This window comes from Eulemur rufifrons, chromosome 22 (genome assembly GCF_041146395.1).
Source record: "Eulemur rufifrons isolate Redbay chromosome 22, OSU_ERuf_1, whole genome shotgun sequence".
Classification (NCBI taxonomy): domain Eukaryota; kingdom Metazoa; phylum Chordata; class Mammalia; order Primates; family Lemuridae; genus Eulemur; species Eulemur rufifrons.
Window position 1 is genome coordinate 1,196,133 of NC_091004.1, and position 6,062 is coordinate 1,202,194.

Below are 6,062 nucleotides of genomic sequence, written 5' to 3' on the forward strand. Positions count from 1 at the left end.
CCAGCCTGGACAACATAGCAAGACCCCATCTCTACAAAAAAGAAAAAAAGAAAAATGAGCCGGGCGTGGTGGCGCATGCCTGTCGTCCCAGCTGCTCAGGAGGCTGAGGCAGGAGGATCGCTCGAGCCCAGGAGTCTGAGGCTGCTGTGAGCGAGGCTGAGGCCACGGCACTCTAGCCCGGGCGACAGAGCCAGACTCTCTGTCTCAAAAAAAATAAAATAAGAATAAAATAAAGGGGTATTGGGGACCTAGCTGGGAAGAGTCTAGCAATTTCTCATAAAACTAAACACATACCTACCGTATACTCGGCTATTCCGCCCCTGGGTATTTAAACCCGAGAGAAAGATCTACACCAGGGCACGTCACCCAGCAATAAAAAAAAGAACAAACCACCGATACCGCCGCCCGCAGGGTCCGGGAACCCCAAAAGCATTATTCTAAGTGAAAGAAACCAGCCACACCGTATGAAATTCTAGAGCAGGCAAAGCTAATCTCTGGCAATAAAAAGAAAAGAAAACGAAACAAAACAAAAAAAATCCTGACACTAGTTGCCTCTAGTGCGCTGGAAATTGGCACAAAGAACTTTCTGGGCCGAAAATAACATCCTTGTTTTAGGCGGTTGGATTTCACTTGTCAGAACTCATGGAATGGTCCACTTAGGATTCATGCCTTTTACTGTGTGTACATTGAACCTTTCAAAACAACCATTACGGGCCGGCCGGGCGTGGTGGCACATGCCTGTAGTCCCAGCACTTTGGGAGGCTGAGGCAGGAGGATGGCTTGAGGCCAGGAGTTTGAGGCCAGCCTGGGCAACATAGCGAGACCCCATCTCTAAAAAAAAAAAAAAAAAAAAAAGAAAGACAGAAAGAAGAAAAATTAATCCAGGTGTGGTGGCTCATGCCTGTAGTCTCAGCTACTCGGGAGGCCAAGGCAGGAGGATCGCTTGAGGCCAGGAGTTTGAGGCCAGCCTGGGCAACATAGTGAGACCCCATCTCTAAAAAAAAAAAAAAAAAAAAATAAGAAAAATTAAGCCGGGCATGATGGCGCATGCCTGTAGTCGCAGCTACTCGGGAGGCCGAGGCAGGAGGATCGTTTGAGGCCAGGAGTTGGAGGCTGCAGCGAGCTATCATCGCGCCACTGCACTCCAGCCTGGGCAACAGAGCGAGACCCTCTCAAAAAAAAAAAAAAAAAAAAAAAGCAAATACGGAACTCCAGATAACAGGCTAAAGGTTTTAGGGACAAGACTTACTGTGTCTGCAGCTCCCTTTGGAACGCATGGGGACAGGAGGGACCGAGGACGGGTGCAGAGGAGGGTGGCAAGAGTCCGGACCACAGGCCCATTCTCGTAGAGGTCCCCTGCAGTGCTTCTAGTGTCTTCCACGCGAGTTTCGTGGCCACTGTGGGGAACATGCCTTGAGCGTGTGCTGGCGTGTCACAAGACCCGTGTCGCTAGGGGGACAGGCCAGTACAAGGCAGGCTGCTTCCGGAGGGGGATCTGGGGACCGAGGTTGGCCGTAAAAGGCGGCTTTTCACCGCCCACCTCTTTGGTACTTTCTAGATTTTTGAACCACGTCCATTAAAACAAAACAAAACAAAAAAATCACGTGCTACATACGTACTTTTTTAAAAATTAAAAGCCCGGCCCAGCGAGCCTCTTCCCCGACCGCTCTTTTTCCACGAGCCCGATGGGACACGGGGTCCTGTCGCCCTGCGCCCACCTGGCTGAAGCCTCCAGGGCCCGGTCCCACCGCGCGGGGACCCGAGGGCTGTGCGCATGCGTCCACGCGGGGGCGCTGTGGCCTCGCGAACCGCGGCCCCGCGATGCTGCGGGTCCCAGGCAGGGCGACAGGGACAGGGGCTGGCACTGTCCCGGCTGCCACTCGCGCCCGAGACTGCCCAAGGGGGACAGGTCTCCAGGCCACCCAGAGGGACCCCCCCACCCCCGTCCCGGCCCGCTTGGGGCGCCGCCCTCCTCCTGCGCTCCTGTCCCCTCCCCTTGGGGACGCCCGGGGCGGGGGGGGGGGATGGGGGGGTTGTCATCTCCAGCGGGACTTTGCCAGCTTTGGGCGACACGGGGTTCGCGGAGAGCGCCCAGGGCACCTCGGACAGCACGACCCGACCCGGGGAGGAAGCTCGCGAGGACGGGGACCACTCAGGAGGGGAGCCGAAGAAGAGCCGGTGGCCAGAGAAGCCCCCGTGACAGATGCGCCCCCCGGCCCTTCCCGCCCGTGGAGAGGTGCGGGAGTCGGGGGACACTTCCTCCCGGGGGCCTTGCAGGCTGGCGGGGGACTCTGGGATTTATCCCGCGGGTCGCGGGACCCAGGAAAGAAAGGGTTGGGGTGCGGGGTGCGGGGGTCACAAGCGCTGTCGCCCCTAGTCCCCCTCCCGCACGCGTCGCTGTGGCGCACGAGCCCGGGTACGACTCGGTGACACGTCTGTGCGCCCCGCGCGCCCTCGGGCCCGTGTCCCCCACCCCTGGGTCCTGCGGGGCCCGGGGACACTCGCCCCAGACCCGCACCCCGCGCCCCTTCCGCGTCCCCGGCGCCCCGCACGTGGCTGCGGTGGCGAGCGCGCGGGGTGCCGTCCCCGCCAGGTCCCTCCGGCGTCCCCATTAATCACGGCGGTGGCGGCGGTGACAGAGCGGCCATCGGCGGGCGCCCATCGTCCCCGTCTTATCGCGCCGGCCCAGCCGCCGCCCGCCCCGCATTGAGCCCCGCATTGATCGCGCGGGGCCGGGCCGGGGGTCAGCGCGGGCCGGGCGGCCTGACAGCCGCATCCATCCCGGCCCGGCCATTAATCACCGCGCCCGCCGCGCAGTGACGGGACGCGCGACAGGGCCAGCCGGGGCGACAGGCGGCCCCGCAGCGCATCCCGGCCACCTGCCCAGGCCGCCCCCTCCCCATCCCCACGCCGTCCCCAGACCCAGCGGAGGTGAGGAGGGTGGGTGAGAAGGAAGGACCGGGCAGGTGGACAGAGTTGAGCACTGCTCCAGTGCCCGGCTGGGGACCTGTCTTCCCAGGGCGGGACCACCCGCGCTGGCTGGGACACGGAGTGGCCCGTTCACCCCCCCCTGACGCAGGGCCGGTTCCTAGCGGCCCAGCAATGCAGAGCGTCTTTCTGGAAACTTCTGGAAGCCGAGGGCACTGAGGATAGAGCGCACGCTGGACTCTCGAGCCCACGGGGCTGTACCTGGACACGGGGGTCCCTCAGCTCTCCGTGCTGGGGAAGGGCTTCCGCCCCCACCGGGACAAACTGGCACCCTTCCTTGTTCAAGAGAAGGCGGGCATGTCCCCTGGGTCCCCGACGAGTCCCCGGTGGCTTCCCCAAGTCCTCCCATCGGTCCCTGGGACGTGCCGGCCCATCTCACAGATGGGGAAAACCAAGGTTCAAGGAGAGGACGGGACGAGGAGCGAAGGCCAAACGCCACACCACGGCCCTGTGGCCCCCGCCCAGAGCAGGCCCTTCCCCGGAGGGTCCGGCTGCCCAGCCAGGGCCACCCGGGGACTGTGACCGTCCCTCCCCAGCTCCGCTTGACTCCAGAAATGGCCAAGAAAGGTTCCCCGATAACCAAGAAGCTGGTGGGAGAGGACGGTCCCATTTGGTCCTAAGAAACGAACTATCTCATGAATCAATCCTAGATCGGGGGCCGGTTTGCGACCCCAAGAGGTGTGGCAGCGAGAAAGAGCTTGCAGGCCGGGCGCGGGGGCTCACGCCTGTCACCCCAGCACTCTGGGAGGCCGAGGCGGGAGGATCGCTCGAGGTCGGGAGTTTGAGACCAGCCTGAGCAAGAGCGAGACCCCGTCTCTACTAAAAATAGAAATGATCTGGACAGCTAAAAATATATATAGAAAAAATGAGCCGGGCGTGGTGGTGCATGCCTGTCGTCCCAGCTACTTGGGAGGCTGAGGCAGGAGGATCGCTTGAGCCCGGGAGTTGGAGGCCAGCCTGGACAACATAGCAAGACCCCATCTCTACAAAAAAGCAAAAAAGAAAAATGAGCCGGGCGTGGTGGCGCAGGCCTGTCGTCCCAGCTCCTCGGGAGGCTGAGGCAGGAGGATCGCTTGAGCCCAGGAGTCTGAGGCTGCTGTGAGCGAGGCTGACGCCACGGCACTCTAGCCCGGGCCACAGAGCGAGACTCTGTCTCAAAAAAAAAAAAAAGAGAAGGTGCTCACAGTGGAAAACTGAAGCAGGGACCAGGCGGTGTCCCGGGGACCGCTGGGGACAGCCAGGCCAAGGGACACCGTCTTTCAAGAGCGCCCTTCCCGCCCTCTGGCACCCCTGGGCCATTAGTGCCCAAGACGACAGTGGCCAGGGTTTCCACGCAAACCTTCCTCCCTCTCCTCGGCCGCCCAATCGGCTCCCCGGGAGGCCCCGAGGGGCCTAGAACATTCACCCGCTTTCCACGACGACCAGCCCACCCCACCCCCGCTCCCCACTCTCAGATGATTTTTCACAAATGGCGCGAAGACCGAGGCTGCTGTAATTGTCGCTAAGATTGCGTGTCAGCGCGATAAGATGTAACTAATACTTCCCTCCCCGCCGCGGGTTCTGTTGTCCCCGCTCGGTGACAGATGGAGAAACTTCCCCTCGGCGGCGGCCGAGAGATCGCTCGTAAAAACGTCACCTGGAAGATGAATGTCATCATCATCATCATCATCATCATCGAGGCTGTGCTGGGAGGAAAAAAAAATAAAAAATAAAAAAAAATAGGAGGAAAATTAAAATAAACCCCAACCTTCCTGCCCGTCCGGAACCAGCACCCGCCTGCGAGCTTTGTGGGGACAGGCCGGCGGGGCTGGGCCACGTCCTCGGGCACGGCCACAGCCAGGATGGCCGAGAGCAGGAACCAGGGGTCTCGGGCCTGGCAAGAGCGAGACCACCCGCCCCTCCATCACTCGATGGCTCTGGACTTCAAGGTCAAGGTGCCCCGGGCAGCTGGGGAGGACTGTCCCCTGCCACAGCATGCTGTTGTCCCCAAGCTCTAAGGAAGGTCTGGGAGCCAAGCGCGAGGCGCAGCCAGGGCAGAGCCCCGGTTCTTGTCCCCTGGGCCCGGTCACCTTCCTAGTACCTGATGCCACCCGCCTCCCCTGCCGGGCACAGCTGCGAAGCCAGGACACGAACGCGGCCCCTGGTACACACGACCCTCCTTCCTCTGGCAGGGCCCGAGCTGGGGGACGCCAGAGGGACGAGCTCCGAGGACACGGACGGCCCGGACAGGCCCGCAGTGCTCGGCTCTGCCTTCAGGAAGGTCCCTGTCCCCCCCCCACCGTGCTGGGCCACCCGGGATCTCCTCGGGGGGCCAGGCCCACTCTGACCCTCAACGTCCCCTCTGTCCCCTCCTGTCTACCGTCCCCAGGACGTGCCTGTCGCTCGCGGGAGAGCGCGGCTGCCGGCCCCACGGGGACCTCACGGCTGATAGGGACTAAGGCCACGATGGGACAAGACGGCCACCTCGGTCACGTCCCTCTGCCCCGTGTGACAGGGGCAATGGTGTCCGGCCCGCGGGGACAAGACTTGTCCTGCTGGGCAGGGACCTTCCGGCACGGGGGACTGTCCGTCCTCCTGCCCCCTGCTCGCTCCGGGGACCGACCCGAGGGACAGACGGACCGGGCGGCTCTGGGTCACAGCCAGAGCACCGGACAGACGTCGCCGAGTCCAGCGGATCCGCCGTCCTGCGCGGAACCTGGAAAAATCCAGGAACCACGCGGCCCTCGGGGACGGGAGCATCAACTGCCCCTCGTGGGGCTGGGCTGCGCGTGGCGGCTTCCTTCCAGAGAGTTCCGTGGGGAGAGGCGGGAAGGACCTGGCGTGCGGGAGGTGACCGGAACGGCGCTGGCCTCCGTGCCCGTCCCCTGTCCCCCCTCCGCTCCCGAGGACGGCGTCGGCCCATCGCCAGCCCAGGGCCGGTCCCCGCAGCGCCCGATCGGTGGCCTGCGAGATCGTCACGGCCGTCACACGCAAGGACACTGTGGACGGAGCTGTCGCGGCCGGGAGCAGCCCGAGGACACGTGACAACTAGTGGCAGTGTGTCCCCCGGACGGAGCACGCAGAGGCGGCACAAC